General features: G+C 34.6%; 1 non-coding gene across 1 annotated transcript; it reads right to left on the reverse strand.

Annotated features, from left to right (window-relative positions):
* Nucleotides 1-6,220: 6,220 nt before the first annotated feature.
* Trnai-aau lies at nt 6,221-6,294 on the reverse strand. The gene has a single exon. It is a non-coding gene; the product is annotated as a tRNA-Ile (tRNA).
* Between the last annotated feature and the right edge of the window lie 11,468 nt (nt 6,295-17,762).

Raw genomic sequence — 17,762 nt, forward strand, 5'->3', positions numbered from 1 at the left:
GGAAGGCCTTTAGCCCAGCAGTGGGAATTTACAGGCTGTTGTTGTTGTTGTTGTAGCTTAACAAAATAAACACAGATAATCGTTATTGGCATCTGTCCGTAACCATATTTTGAGAGAAACACTAAAATATCCTTAATCTATAATATCGTGATTATAATTTTATTACATATCGTGAAACACCTGTTTTTAACTAAATTAGTATCGTATATCGCTTTCGTTGCTTTATTAATATTCGTTTTCAATTTAAAAGTCTGAACAATCGTATAATTATCTCATATAAACACGTAGGCCTTTTACTGAAATCGAAATGGTAATTACCCTTTTTCTAAGAAAGGCAGGGTGATTCAGTGAACTGTTATGAATGGGATCATAAAAACACTCAAGCATGTGTTTTATTTGTGTTGGGTTCGTTTTAATGTTTTTGAATTAATTAAAGAAAACAAGCAAATAATTACGTAGAATAATGTACATACGTTTCGTAACTAAGATAAATATTGACCCAAAGAGATTACCACGCGTAACCATTAGCGCTGAAAAAAATATTCATTCCGTCCTCCACCCAACTTGGAAACTTGGATGTTATGTGCGTTGTGCCCGTAAGGCTCACTGAACCTTGTTTTGTAGTTTGGTATTGGTATTATTTTATTAATGTGTTTATACCTTCAGAATTAAAAAAATGACATAAGGTTTTGTAACTTGAAGCTCATTCAAGTGTTGGACGGAAATTGGGGCCAAGGTGCTTTAGAGAAAATGCCGGAAAAATTTGATTATTATATTATGATGATTCAATTGATGTAATTTGGTATAAGGCAAATTTGAATCCCAAATAAGAACATAAGTTAATAAATCGCGGGGGACCAGTAAAAATACATAGTAACAAAGTAAATTGTATTCGCCTCACGCAAACGGAAGGGCGTTGGTGAAGAGACATGACGGCCGGGCTAATGAGCCACTTAATGTTAAGTGGTTTACACCCTAGACATTGGCGCTTTAAGCTTTGGCGGATATAAACCATTCCTTTGCCATATTGCGACCAACCTTGGGAACTAAGATGAGACCCTTTATGTTTGTAGTTACATTGGCCCAATCACCCAAAACACAGTTTTATAAACCATTCCTTTGCCAATGACGACCTCCGTGTTCAAGTAGTGTGTACACCGGTACGCGACTCCGAGGTCCCGGGTTCGATCCCGGTCGAGTCGATGTAGAAAAACTTCGTTAGTTTTCTATATTGTCATGGGTCTGGGTGTTTGTAGTACTGTCGTTACTTCTGATTTTCCATAACACAAGTGCTTTAGCTACTTACATTGGGATCGGAGTATGTAGTGATGTTGTCCAATATTTATTTATTTAATGTGGGCCAAACCTTGGGCGCTAAGATGATGTATCATATCACCAACCTTGGGAACTAAGATATATCCCTTATGTTTGTAGTTACATTGGCCCACTCACCCAATACACAGTATTGTAATACATTACTTTGCCAATGTGCGACCAACCTTGGGAATTAAGATGACATATCCCTTATGTTTGCAGTTATGTCCAATCACCCAATACACAGAATTGCTGTTTGACGGTTGAATAGCCAACGAGTAGGTTACCTAGCCAAATGGGCTTGTACAAAGCATTACCATAAGTTCTGTATTAATTTCTATGTTATAGCAGCCCTATAGTAATTGACTTTTTAATTTTACAGCATTAACATAGTGTAATCGCAAAGCTATTGCAGCTTACAGGAGAATCCCAAACAGATTATCCAGGAGTACGTCTGTTTATCTCTACGGCTAAGCTGAACAAATTCATTTAAATCAACGCAAATCACAAACAATATACCTGGAACGTGATGGAGCGCTCCGTTCGAGGATTGTGGCTCATCGGGTTTTGCAATGATTAAAATTAAAATTCGCTATTTTATCCATAGATATAATCTAAGTGTTATTAATGATATTATTTAAAATTTATATTTAAAATATACTTACTTATCCATGCTGTATAGGTAATTGTTCCAAATGATTCAGCTATCTTCGTATTGCTGTGATAAACACTTTTTTTATATAAAACTAGTTATCGCCCGCAGCTTCGCTCGCGTTTAAGGGCGATGATTGTCATTCAACCCAATCCACGGGTTGCCATGTGTTTGGCAAAAAAGTATACAATGTCCTTGGAGTTGAAGTCTGCCTCATACCAAATTTTGTCCAATTCGCTTCAGTAGTTTGCCAGTGATGAACCGACAGACAGATAGACCGACAATTACTTTCTCATTTATAATACCTAATAGTAGGTGTAGATTAAATATTTATTTCTTTACTACCATAAGATTTATTTGCCAATAAAAGTATGGATACTATCCACTCATTATATATTTTCTACTGGCAAACAACAACATTGTTTATATATTGTTGTAGTCTCATTAGCATGTAAAGAATGTCAATCATTTTTATTTAATTGAAATAAATAGTAAATATAACTCACCAATTAATGAAATGAAAAAACCCTATTAAAATTTTAAACACAATATATTTGAAATATAATGTGGGTTACCGTTGAATTATGTGCAAATAACATAATATATTAATGGTCGAAACCATTAGTATATTAAGGTATTCGTATTAAAACAAGTGGTAGCTCACCGCAAACATCCGAAATTAAAATTTGATAGTATTATTCGTGCAATTTATAATTACAAGTTTTCTGACCGCTTTTAATGAACCTGAGTAATATTACATTTCGGAGGGTTATAAGGCAGTTCCTAATGATATTAGTGCCACAATTAACAGCCTCGAATGTAACCAGGAAATTAAGTTTTAGAGCAGCGATACACAATACACTCGGTTATTTTAAGAGAATAGTGTTTTGTATGGAAGTTGTGAAGGTCGCTGGTCGTCAGTTAATGTGTCGTGAAAGCATTTCAAATTGGCAATTTCTGGTGGAAGTTCCAATAGTTTATTTTAAAAGGCAAAGACATTTTAACCTGTATCATATTTATGAAGTAATTTGTCAATTTGTTAAGTTTACTACGCTTCTATACATGTAATAAATTTGGAATTACTGCATTAAAATAAATGGTTAATAAAATAGATAGTTCAAGAGGAAGTTTAATATATACAATATAGTAAAGAAAAACTGATTTCTCTAGAGCTTTCTAAGGTGATGTAAATAAACACATTTTTTGCGCTTACGTTGCGAACCTTTGCTAAACCTTAAGAGAAAGATCAAAATAATGATCTACAGTATTGTACAGCTTAAAAAGTCTTCAAACATACCCGAGATGGTATATGCATATTACTTTGAAATAACCCACAATAAGTTAAACCATAAAGTTTTGGTACGTGGAATAGCGGAACCTTCTGTTACCATCAAAAATCTTTACTTAATAGTACTTTGATGTAACGCAAATGTAATTGATAGTATTTATATGACTTTTTTTTCAACGTTTTGCTGACCGCTGCTGGATTAAAGCCTTCTCCATAGAATGCCAACCATCCTGATGTTGCCAACTTTTACCGGCCCTTTTTTTAAATCCTCTACCTCGTAAACAGTGTCCTACATTGCCTAAGTATGGTATCCAGTCTACGTGACGGTTCCATCAGTAATTAATTCGTCTGAGGACGTGACTAGCCAATTTCCAATTTAGCGAGTTTTTAAGTCGGAAATAATATACATGTTATATATGATATTTGTTTTGTATCCGTAGTATCAAATGATAAGAAAACTTTCGGAGCATTTTCGAATTTTCGAGCAATTCTGCGAATTCCAGTTCAAACACACGAGTCAGCCTTTTGCTGTATTTGCATACAGACTTTGCTGGCTCAATGTTCAAGTTACACCGTATCTAGTATCAAAGGTGAACATGTGCCGGCTTATACGACTTTGTCGCATTGAAATTCGTTACAGAAATCCTGGGTTTATTTCTCATGGAAAACGGAACAAGCTTTTGATACAAAATAATAGGTTCTAAATTGTAACAAATAAAGAGAAATCTAGACGTTTGTTTTTGTACTTATCGATCTGGTAATTTTCAGGCTATTTTTGCTTCTGTTTTTGATCTAACTTTCGGTAAGGCATCCTTACCCAAAGTTATCATTATCCTTATCCTTACATAGTATAAAACGAAGCCGCTTACGGCTTTCTTTCCCTTTGTATGTATTATACCTTTAAAATTACGCAACTAATCTTGACACGTTTTTTTTTACGAAAAGCTGATAAAATTATGGAAATTTGTAATGTGAGGTCGTAAATAATACATTATCTGCGCTCATATTGCAAACGCTGGCTAAACCCTACTAGATAGATCAAAATAATGTATTACAGTATTCTACACTTCAGTCTTCAATCAAAAAGATCTTCAAAAAAGTCGGCGATGGTATATGTCTATTTCTATAGACGTGTACAAGTTATCTTTAAGAATAAAGATAACCCAAGATAAACATTTTTTATCGTTTACTTTTTACGATAAATAATGTCTTACTTTCGAAGCGATTTTAGGCAATACAGCACAAATATCCAATTCAGTATTCAGGCTCTTTACAGTATGTAATTGAAATGAATATTTTTGAAGATATTACAGATTTAAAACGCAGGGACATAGCTGTTTGTCTTATAACACATTCTCTAGTATATTTAGTATCAACATTGCACCCGTGCTCAGCCGGGCCGGGACGCGAGTAGCTTACATGACAAAAAAATCGTTGGTATTTTTTGACTTCTAAAGAGAACGTAACAAAAAAATTCCTTGCAGCAATTCGATTATACCTTGTTATTTATGAATATCATAGATATTAAGGTTAGCCTATTAATGTTTTCACCCAGAAAATTGATCCCGCTTAGTTTCTTTCGCCGGTTCTTCTCAGGTCTGAGGTGTTAAATTCCGAACCGGTGGTAGATTTTTTGACTATCAATAAGAAAGTGTAATCACTTCTGTTTTGAATAAAGGCTTTTGACTTTGACTTTGACTTTAACTATGATAATATGTCGTCCAACGCCAATTTAAATTTCAAACTAAAGAAACATCTTAAGTACACATGCAGAGAATGTCTCAAATAAAATTTCATCATTTGCAGTCTTAAAGTGTATATTATTAATTAATATTCTCATATACAAATTTCCAAAACACTATTAATTATAAATATTTATATTTATTTTTACGTGGTAGTGGCACAGTATTGTATAGGTATCACCCACATATCAATCATCAAGACTGTTCCTGTTGGAAGGATGACCGATTAAGTGTAAATACAGGCACAAGGGATGAAATATTTTAGCTCCTGAGGCTGACGCATTGTCAATGTAAAGAATGGTTAATAAAATTATTACATGAGTAAAGTATATAAGGCGGGGGTAACCAATTAATATCAGGTATTTTTTTATGATATAGGTTGGCAGACGAGCATATGGGCCACCTGATTGTAAGTAGTTACCATCACCCATAGACAACGACGCTGTAAGAAATATTAAATATTCCTTACGTCATTAATGCGCCACCAACCTTGGGAACTAAGATGCTATGTCCTTTGTGCCTGTAGTTACACTGGCTCACTCACCCTTCAAACCGGAACATAACAATACTGCGTAATGTTGTTTAGCGGTAGATATCTGATGAGTGGGTGGTATCTACCCAGACGGGCTTGCACAAAGCCCTACCACCAAGTAACCAAGTATGTAAATATTGCCATCATCCAGTGATTAAACAATGTGTTAAGTACACGTGTAACGCGTTGGTTTTTTGTCTCGCATTATCGCCCCTAATTAAACTGTTCCGTCAAACATTAGGCATATTTGTTAAGCAAAATTTACCCGACTATTCGCCGAAAATTCATCCGTCAAATGTCAGACGCACGTTTCACCCCGTCAGCGGTTCAAACGAGGATTTCTGATTCTCCAAAAAAATATCACAATTGGACACAAAGAGATTTATGAGCCAAAGTAACAGGAAAAAAAATGCAAAATAATATACGATACTGATTTCGGTTTTTTCTTTTTCTACGAGATGATCTTTTTTTTGTTATTTCGGATATAATAGATATAAATGTTCACTGAGAAAAGATAGATAAGATAATACTTTGAATTAATTCGTTTCGTTATTTCATTTCCGAGAAAAATATCCAGTTGTTTTTTTATAGTTGTGAAAAAAAGGATCGTGGTTCAAACTATTTCATTTAGGAATGCTGTTTTTACTCAAACTCATTTTAATAGTTGTTGTATAAACTCGAACAAAAATATTTGGCCCATGAGGGGATCGAACCCGCGACCTTCGCGTTATTAGCACGACGCTCTAACCAACTGAGCTAATGGGCCTGGTGAGTATAAAGATGAAATACAAGATCAGATAAGTTTTAAGAACGCAACAATACACAGTATCAATGTAGCCTATCACTATATAGTATAAAATAAAATGGCTTTCTCAGTCCCTATATCCCTATGTATGCTTACATCTTTAAAACTACAAAGATTCAAAAGTAAGGATTTTGTATATAATACATCGACAACATAATAAAGAAACACTGATAATTTTATAAGCTTCTAATCATTGTCATGTCGTAAATAAACAAATTCTGCAGTAATCTTTGGGTAAGGCTTTCTTATCCTTATCCTTATATAGTTTTAAAACCAAGTCGCTTTCTCTATCCCTATATATGAATTTATTTGTACAGCCCAGTTGTAATTAGTGTATTGTTATTGTTACTCCTAACATAAATTAATTCAATGAAATGTTGTAATATAGAGAAATATAAATATTAATGTTAATTTTTGTTTAGATGGTTAATGCTTTAATATTTATTTACTAATTATTAATTAATAATATTCCTTGATTATTTAATAGTTTAGTGGAATTGTTATATGTATTTGTTTTCACTTAAAAATATTTTATAAAATATGTGTATTGTAATGTTATAAGTGCATGCCGAGACTACCTGTAATTAGTAGAACACTTTCCTTGATTCAAGTTGTTATATTGTACGTATTCAATGTGTTATTATATCTACTGTTGGTTGTAATAAGTAAATAAATAAATAAACTTAATATCAGTTTTGCACCCGAGAGAAGACGGGCGGGTCGCTAGAAATGTATATATAGATATATAAGCAAAAATAAATATAAAAATAAAAGTAAAACAAGGAAATAAGGCCTCATCTTCCTTAGTAGAGCAGGAGCTTAATCAAGCACGATGCTCGAATTGGTCGGTGCTTAAACGAGACAAATCATCCGAATTTATACAAGATATTTTCTTTTATTAAACTGTCAACTTTAAATGTCTACCTTCAGGATTAAAAAAAGAAGAATGACATAAGGTTGTGAAACTCGAAGCTCTTACAATTTTTGGACGGAAATTGGGGCCAAGGTGCTTTAGAGAAAGGGAGGTTGGCGAACGACAGATATTGTTTTGCACGTGGATGATGAATGGGGGAGATGACAGCTGTGATTGACTTACCTAGTATAAAACTACGTTATTATTATATTTATTAACAAACTTTACTTAGATTATAATATCATTATTATTGTGATAATTTAATTGTATTTTATTGTTATTATATAAACTTACGTACAAAACACTGTTCACTTGGTGGCAGGGCCTTGTGCAAGCCCGTCTGGGTAGGTACCACCCACTCATTAGTTACATCAGGTCAAATAACAGTACTATATAAGTATTGTTGTGTTCCGGTTTGAAGGGTGAGTGAGCCAGTGTAACTACAGGCACAAGGGACATAACATCTTAGTTCCCAAGGTTGGTGGCACATTGACGATGTAAGGAATAGTTAATATTTCTTACAGCGTCATTGTCTAGGGGTGATGGTGACCACATCAAGGAGCCCATATGCTCGTCCACCAACCTATACCATAAAAGAAAAAAAGTGTAAGCAAAGTTATTGTAACTGGTTTACCTCTGATTAGTTTATATTATTCGTCTATATTTAAGTCAATCAATCAATTCATATATATATATATATATATATATATTTAGCATACAGAAGTGAAATAGATTAAAAAAAGACAAGATCGTAAATAACTTTAATCAGGATATAAACAACTTCAATCATTTACAAGCAAACATAATAGTTCTAACTTCGAAAATATCTTAACATAAATAAATCACCAAATCATACATATTGAAGTAAATTACTTACTCGGTTGAGTTTACAAATCCAAATAAAACACAAATAACACTTATAACAAATTACAAGTCGCGCCAATATTATTGACCTTACTGTTCGCGCCCAAAATGATAGAATAATGACAGCTTGATGCAGTTTCGCGCGCTTTTGTTTCTTTTTTTTATTTCATTCTTTCCAGCCAGTTGCATAGTTAAAGGAATCTCCTAAATCGGCCATTTCTGACTTCGCGACGTCCTCGTAGCGTTGGTAGCGCCGCTCTGGCTCGAAGTCAGCGGTCGCAGTGTCAAAAGAGTCAGAGAAGTTAGTGCGGTCCAGGGCTCTGCGATTGGCTTACATTCGTCATCTGAAACATTCACATGTCTAGAGATATGCTACAACTGATATAAACGGTAACGTTCGCATAGCCAATAAAAATTACAAGTGAGAGCTCTCATTGCTTATTTTAGGTCAATAATATTGGCGCGACTTGTAATTTGTTATAAGTGTTATTTGTGTTTTATTTGGATTTGTAAACTCAACCGAGTAAGTAATTTACTTCAATATGTATGATTTGGTGATTTATTTATGTTAAGATATTTTCGAAGTTAGAACTATTATGTTTGCTTGTAAATGATTGAAGTTGTTTATATCCTGATTAAAGTTATTTACGATCTTGTCTTTTTTTAATCTATTTCACTTCTGTATGCTAAATTCAGAAGTGGGATACATTTACACGCCCTTCAGGCTTCTTATTTTTTATTAATTCTGTAAAAAATACACGGTAGTTCTGTAAAATAATTTATAAATAAATCACCAAATTCATTGTTGTAAGATTAAATATTGTAAACTATTAAGGCTGATAAACAGCATAGTTCGAGAAACAAGTCGCGTCGATATGAGACCGGTGATAGCAATGATATTCTAATAAACAGATATGTTGTATATATGCTAAGCATTGGAAAGGGGTGTGCCGCGCCGGGGACCGTTTATTTTGAGTTTCGTTACAGGTAAAAGGGATGACTAGATGTTTTAATTGCGCAAAACGTATTACTGGCATAATTATGATGAAGGCGACTGGGGGCGGGCGTCCCAATTGGGACGTTTTCTGGTCTTCACTTTTTGCGCGTTAGTGACGTGTCTGTTTACTAGAACGTCATTGGGTGATAGGTTGTAGAATACGTCTCGAATGCGAAGTAATTAAAAATAAATCTCATTCTTAACGAGAAGCGGCACCGTGTTTAATATTACACGAACTATGTAGGGTCACTTTAGATTTATTAGCTTAAAAAATGTTTCAAATAATCGTGTTAAGTTATGTTCGTATATTGAGACTTGCGAGATAAATATGTGGTTAAGATTTCATAAACACAAACGGTTATTTAGATAGTAGCGTACAAATAGCGTCATTTTTAATATTGACTAACATATACCTATATCAAAACTATAATCTAGTTCCAGGTGAGCTGGAAAGTTAAAATTAGTTATGCAGATAGGTAATCAATCTAAATACAAATGATAAGTTCTGAAAGTAGTAAAATTTATAATTTTTTAATAAACATGATTTTCCTAGGAACACTTACATATGTGCTTAGTGTTTGTAATGAGTGTATAAAAATAATAATGTAATAATCAGCATTCAAAACTTATGACAGCTAGTCTTTATGTGGATTTCAAGGTCTTCATGTGAATATATATCTTTTTATTCAAATATTTTTGATTTAGAACTAATAGTTGAGAGTATAGTCGACAATCGTATTTATCGAGTTATTAATAGGGACTTAGTATTAATAATTGCTTCAATATTTTACGCACATCAAAAGTGTAAGATCATTATTATCATAATTAAATAATAGACATTTTGGTATACGGCATGCGGTGCGACGCCGAAGCAGTGAGGTGGGCGATACGGTGAATCGTTTTAGAATGGGTATAGTAAAAATAAGTCAAGACAGTTGTACTTTACCTAATTGACTCCTCAACCGCTAAAAATTAAAATGATTGGCTTACAGAAATCATATCTTATTTTAGACTGCTGTACGATGTTAAAGTATGTTTATTTCCCGCGCAAAATATATGTAACTAGTTTAATACTGCAATGTTGACAATTAAGTATGGAACACAAAAAAAAAAGAGAAACCAATTATATTCCGTAAACTTAGGTTAATTCAGTTGTATCTCGAAAACAAAAACATTTGGTATTAAGTTTGTTATAAATAAGTACTTACTAATAGTTTATGTACAAAAAGGAAAAGTATTTCATTTTGATGAGATGAGACGTTACCCACAAGATCCCGTTTGGATGTAAGGTACCATTTTCAAAATTGTACTTCTTCATGAAACCCTAAGCCTCGAAGTCAGGATGTTTCATAACTTAATACCTTCGAAATCATTTAAATTTTACCTTTCAAAAGTTGCCACCTCGCGTGACAATAGTGAAACCGAAAACATAGCGGCTGACATCAATAATAGGCTGATATCTATTGATCCTTCAGGCTGTAGTTATTCTTTGAATTTGTGTCTAATTGAGAGTACCATGCCCAATGTTCTGCTGACGGGTATTGTATCTGATCAGTTACAAGTTTATTTTTATTAAGGAACTAGGGGTGTCCTTTTGCCGAATTTATTAAATCTAAAATTTAACCAAAAAAAAAAAATGGAAAGTATTTTGTGTTGAACCCGACACACATGATATTGATGTCTGGTGCGAAGAAGTTGAAAGATTCAATATTTCTAATAAATGGATCTGAATGTTTGTCTGGCGTGTCGAGCTGCCTCAAGGGTGCCGCACATTTATGGCTTAATGAGTGGTTAACCACTGATCGCTATTGGTCCATTTTTTTGTCGTGAATTCAAGTCATTGTTTCCGTGGATTTTTGAGTAAATTAATATTTTATATGATGCGATGGTTTATAGTATGCCCGAAGGACACTTAAAATAGTTAAAGGCTTAAGTGACGAACTCGTGATACGAAGCATAAACGTGCAGGCTAGGACAGCCGTGTCTTATGCAAACCTTGCTTACTTTGATCTATGTTAAGCCTATGCGCAGGTTACAAGACAATCGATGTCAACCACAATAAGGCACGTATGCTTAAACCTGGCACATTTTTTTTATAATGCCCAAATAAAAGGGTTGCTAATCAAATTTCTAAGCGAAACACACATGGCGGTAGGGTAAGTTGTAATGTTTGAAAAAGGCAAGGCATACTGAAACCTCTTGCTTCGCTAAAGACGGGTCCACCAGTCGTAATACTGGTAAGGTTATTTGCACTGACCCGTCGCTGAGGTTATCTGGTGCCCCCTGAGATACTGATTTAACCACTGCGGCTGTCCAAGATATTCCTATTGATGTTCTCATCGACAGTGGTGTTTAAAATATATCAGGAGTGTCGTCTGATGATCTGATATACTTGTCATGCGAGAGTAAACCAAAACGATGAACTTTAAAAGGTATAAATAATACAATGATAGAAGCAAAGCAAACTCTTTTGTGACACTAACTTTTGAACTCTATGAGATTTCCTTCGAGGCCGGTTTTGTAATAGAAAATTTTAATAACTTCAGATATTCTCAACCGTTAAGGTGTTACATACGTACGTACAAAAGACAGCAATATCTAATCCGGTCATCAGAAAAATTGGTTCATGTAGAATTGCGTCAAACAGTAGAATACGTTCATACGCCTCTTCTGGCCATTGAGCGAAATCTCTTGAGGGTTGAACATTTCGCTGAATTATATTGTACATTTCGGATTCAGCATCAACTACTGTCACCGCGGGTAAAATGCACATTAACGTCACAGAAAACACTTCTTTTGCTTATCGATCATACTGGCTATCACACACAAAGCAATTCAAAGTTCGTGACATAATAAATGATCTTAAAGATAAGGGTATTAATCGAGACCCAAAGTCTGAGTATGTCAGCCCCATCATCCTAGTAAATAAAAAGAATGATAGAAGCATCAGGATGTGTGTCGATCATCGAGTGCTAGACCGACAGATGCTCAAGGAACGGTACCCTTTACCTCTGGTTACTGGTTTTGGATTAAAACAATAATGAGTCAGTTAATCACAATTTTTGTGACTCCCGAAGATTAATATGAGTACTTGCGAATCTCTTACGATTTTAGTAACTTGCCACTTGTGTATCAGCGTATTATTAGTAATACACTACGTGAGAATATTGATACTGGTAATGTCTTGATGTATATTAATAATGTTTTAAATATGAGCAATACCATAGAAGAGGGTATACAATGACTGAATGTATTTTTAACAACTCTAACGAGGGCAGGTTTTTCGATTAATTTTACTAAATGTTCTTTCATTACTTTAGAAGTTGAGTACTTAGGACGTATCATTTGTCAGGGTCAGGTCAGGCCGAGTCCTCAGAAAATCAAAGTCCTAGTTACTCCATTTTTCAGTAATATCAAACAAGTTAGACAATTTCTGTGGGCTAGGCAGGATATTATATGCGACGCTATATCTGAGCTATGACCACCATTATGCAGCTAAGACCTCCTGCATAACCCGCCCGACCCATAAAGACGTCGTATTTCATTAGGGTACTGAACAAGAAAAAGTCATACAAAAAAAACACTAATTCCAATTACAGACATACAGACTGACATGTTATTTAATTTGCTCTAAAGTTTTATTGCAGAAGCTACCTTGTACCAAAAATGAGTTCCTGGAAGGCGCGTGGTCTTCATGGACGATTGGTCATGATGGACGAGTGGTCCTGGAAGGCGCATGGTCTTCATGGACGATTGGTCATGATGGACGAGTGGTCCTGGAAGGCGCGTGATCTTCGTGGAAGATTGGTCATGGTGGATGTGTGATCCTGGAAGGCGCTTGGTCTTCATTGATGGACGTGTGATCTTGAAAGGTGCTTGATCTTCGTGGAAGATTAGTTATGGTGGACGAGTGGTCATGGAAGACCCTTGGTCTTGGACGTGTGGTCCTGAAAGACGTTTGGTCTTGGACGTGTGGTCCTGAAAGACGTTTGGTCTTGGACGTGTGGTCCTGAAAGACGTTTGGTCTTGGACGAGTGGTCCTGAAAGACGTTTGGTCTTGGACGTGTGGTCTTGGACGTGTGGTCCTGGAAGACGTTTGGTCTTGGACGAGTGGTCCTGAAAGACGTTTGGTCTTGGACGTGTGGTCTTGGACGTGTGGTCCTGGAAGACGTTTGGTCTTTGACGTGTGGTCCTGGAAGACGTTTGGTCTTGGACGAGTGGTCCTGAAAGACGTTTGGTCTTGGACGTGTGGTCTTGGACGTGTGGTCCTGGAAGACGTTTGGTCTTTGACGTGTGGTCCTGGAAGACGTTTGGTCTTGGACGTGTGGTCTTGAAAGACGTTTGGTCTTGGACGTGTGGTCCTGAAAGACGTTTGGTCTTGGACGTGTGGTCCTGAAAGACGTTTGGTCTTGGACGTGTGGTCCTGGAAGACGTTTGGTCTTGAACGTGTGGTCCTGGAGGACGCTTGGTTATGCTGGACATGTGGTCCATTGAGACAGTTGGGACGCCTTCTGTCTGCTGTTCTGTTCACAGGTTTTACAACGCCTGGACTCCGACTTCGGATGACTTCACCGCTATAGAAATATTTGAGGTGGTATTGGGGAAAATAAGCAATGAGAGCTCTCACTTGTAATTTTTATTGGCTATGCGAACGTTACCGTTTATATCAGTTGTAGCATATCTCTAGACATGTGAATGTTTCAGATGACGAATGTAAGCCAATCGCAGAGCCCTGGACCGCACTAACTTCTCTGACTCTTTTGACACTGCGACCGCTGACTTCGAGCCAGAGCGGCGCTACCAACGCTACGAGGACGTCGCGAAGTCAGAAATGGCCGATTTAGGAGATTCCTTTAACTATGCAACTGGCTGGAAAGAATGAAATAAAAAAAAGAAACAAAAGCGCGCGAAACTGCATCAAGCTGTCATTATTCTATCATTTTGGGCGCGAACAGTAAGGTCAATAATATTGGCGCGACTTGTAATTTGTTATAAGTGTTATTTGTGTTTTATTTGGATTTGTAAACTCAACCGAGTAAGTAATTTACTTCAATATGTATGATTTGGTGATTTATTTATGTTAAGATATTTTCGAAGTTAGAACTATTATGTTTGCTTGTAAATGATTGAAGTTGTTTATATCCTGATTAAAGTTATTTACGATCTTGTCTTTTTTTAATCTATTTCACTTCTGTATGCTAAATATATATATATCATATAATGAATATTGGAAACCGAATGATATGGCGTACCTATTTCGATACAGGATCTCATTGACAACGTACCGCACTAAAGAAATAAAATTCGATCACATCACATCGAGTTTTAGTTTCTTAAAAGTTAAATGATCGAATAAACCCCGTACGGGTATTATTATAGTTTTCATAAGAGGTCTTAAACGCCCCGTACTTCAGGCATAATAAGCAGTCATAAGTGGACAGTAGAATAATAATTATTATTTTCGCTATCTGGATGTTCCAAAAAGGCCTTATTACATAATTATATAAAGTCTAAATAATATTTGGAATTAAAATATCTTACACAGATATTATTCAGCAAAGTAAGGGCCGTAAACATTATGACACACCTTTCAGCACTTTGTTATCGGTCTCGATAAAGGCGCAGCTGCATTGAGCTACTCTAAAACCAACGGCGAGATTACTTAAAAACATTACAGAGTAGATGACGAATAGATGCTGTAAAATTGTAAAAAATATAAATAAAATATAAAAGGTAATTTGTAAAAAACATATTTGTTAAAGTATTCTCGTATTGTTTTTTGATAGATATACTGTAGGGTTTTATTGGCTGACACCGACTCCAAATATAACAATGATTATAACTACATGATATAATCGTTAATCGACTTTTAAGTAGTCTAATATTTTTCATTTCATTTTACTTAGGAAGACTCTAAAAAATATGTTGAATACGCAACTATTTTTATTACTTTTTCGTGCATATTAATTTATTTTAAAATAGTGTTTTGTTTGAAGTCGGTTTTTCTTTTAGTTAAAATTTTTATTTATTTTTTGATTTTAAGTGAAGCTGATGTTGACTAACTATTTTGTTTTTTTAATATGGATAGATTAAGCGTTCCGTTTATATGAGTCAGAAAGTTACTTCGAGGACAATTTCAAAGGAAACTTGCGAATAAAGCAAAAATAGACTTTCGAAAATGCGGATTTAATACGTCACGCGGATTATAGTTGAATATATAATATAAGCTAAATGTAGTAGTGGCATTATAGCTAGTTTCGTTTAGGTTATTTGGTCGTTAGTGGTTCTTGCTGTTCTTTCATTCAGATATTTTGTAGGTTTTTTTAATTATCTAATATTGTAAATAATTAAATTTACACTTAAAATAAATCAATATATTATATTGAAAATTAGTAGGTTGTTAGGCTTCTGTTTTTTTATTCTATTATTTTTAGGGACCTTTATAGACATCCTACATGTCGACCCCATTATGCTTCTGTTACAGCGTGCTCTGTGGTAACGAATTTTCGCGAGCACTTAGCTAGACGCGTCCTATTTTTCACCGTCCTCAGGGCCACATTAAGGAATTTATTTAATTTCTAGTTTAAAGTCTTAAAACAAAACACAGTTCCTCAGGTAAGCCAAGAAAGCTTTTATTTATGTTTCAATTATAATGTATAGTGTTAGCACTTGATGTTCAAATTCACCAATAGATGGCGTTACTAGTAAGTCTATTAGTGCGTTAACAACTTAACAATAATATAATCGTAGTTTTGTCTTTACGGAACCTAAAAAAATAGGACATTCTTAAAATATGTTTGGTTACTAAGATTTTTTGTATAATCCAACATGAATTACTCGTTACGAGAAAAATATAAGACAAATCACTAAATCTAGCTTAACAATGTTATGTTTGTATTAGAAACTTACATTTTGTCAAACTTTTAACGTTTTTTTATTTTCTGGTATAGGTTGGCGGACGAGCATATAGGCCACCTGATGGAAAGCGGTAAGGCACAAGGGACATAACATCTTAGTTCCCAAGGTTGGTGGCGCATTGACGATGTAAGGAATAGTTAATATTTCTTACATCGTCATTTTCAATGGGTGATGGTGACCATTTACCATCAGGTGGCCCATATGCACGTCCGCCAACCTATTTCATAAAAAAAAGATTGTCAATAGCAACAATAAAGAGGTACTGGTATTCTTATTATTCTTAAGTTAATTAGTCCATGGACCAGATTTAGTCCAGAGGCCTATATCAACAATCTTGCATGATATTAATCCAAAGATCTACGAATAGTCACGCCATTGTCACCAAACCATTTACTTTTATATTTTTTTCTAAATGTATAATTATATGTTAAAGGAACACGCGCAAATTAAAACCTATTTATCTCCTTTCTATTTGCATCGGAAATATTCCACTTATTTGCACTCAGATTCGACCTTGAAATATTCCAACGCAACTTCTAAACTGCTTGAGGAAGTTTACTTCGAAGTACGAAATGATTCTCATAATTAATTTGTATAAGTTATAACAGCGTGATTAGAAGATTTGGAATATGTTCCAAACCTTCTTCTCAAAGGGAGAGGAGACGTTAGTCCAGCAGTGGGAAATTGATAGGCTGTTGATAAGGGCGTGATTTAAGTTGATCTTTAACTAAAATGAATAATTATCATCAACGTTCATTGACAACAAGATGGCGGATCCAACGTAGCAGGCATTATTCAAGTACACGACTCGAATTATTTATTACAACGACGTTTATTGGAAAATCGAGAATTATGGGTTTGTTATTTATGTAATCTAAGCTCAATTATTATATAAAAGCTAAATAACATAACCTGCCGTGACTACGACGGTCTGACCTAATTACGGTCATTAAATTTTACTTTTGAAATATTAATGGTGATACAATGATTCTGGTTCTAAATCACTAATTATTTAACACTTCGTTTTTCTGGGTTCTGAATCGAATGCAGAGGGCAGTGTGATTACAGATACAAAGGAGGAGAGCAAATATAAGATGATATTTGTTTTCTCTAGAACAACAAAAACAACTTGTCAAAAAGAGGCCTCGGTGAGATATTTAAAATTGAACTCAGCTCAAATTCCTTCATTTAATAGAGTAGTATTACACTTACTTATTCCTTGTCTAATAAACATTACCACCTGTTCAGAAGTATATAAGTTTTTTATTATTATTATTATTAGCTAATTATACAAAAAGTGCAGGTTTTTTCTAACGTCATGTAAAAGGCCGTAACTTTTCATTTAAAATTGATTGTTTAGTAAAGGAAATAAAGTTCTATTACTTCTTTAAGCAAGCCCATCTAGTTTCGCATTTGTAACTCAGACTAAATAAGTTAACTGTAAATGGAGTTTTATATACTGAATTTATGTGGGTCGTATCAATGAACACAATTAGCTTTTTATTGTGTCTGTTTTGATAGATCATCAACTTAATACCTATGTTAATAACAAAACAGCTGTTGGTGGGCACCTCTCACCAAAATCAATGCCTATCAAGAACAATAAAGCTCAAAAGCTATATGAATAAATAAATATTGGACAACAACACATACATTACTCTGATCCCAATATAAGTAATTAAAAAACTTGTGTTATGGAAAATCAGAAGTAACACCCAGACTAAGACAACATAGAAA

Source organism: Vanessa cardui, chromosome 5, assembly GCF_905220365.1.
Source record: "Vanessa cardui chromosome 5, ilVanCard2.1, whole genome shotgun sequence".
Classification (NCBI taxonomy): Eukaryota; Metazoa; Arthropoda; class Insecta; order Lepidoptera; family Nymphalidae; genus Vanessa; species Vanessa cardui.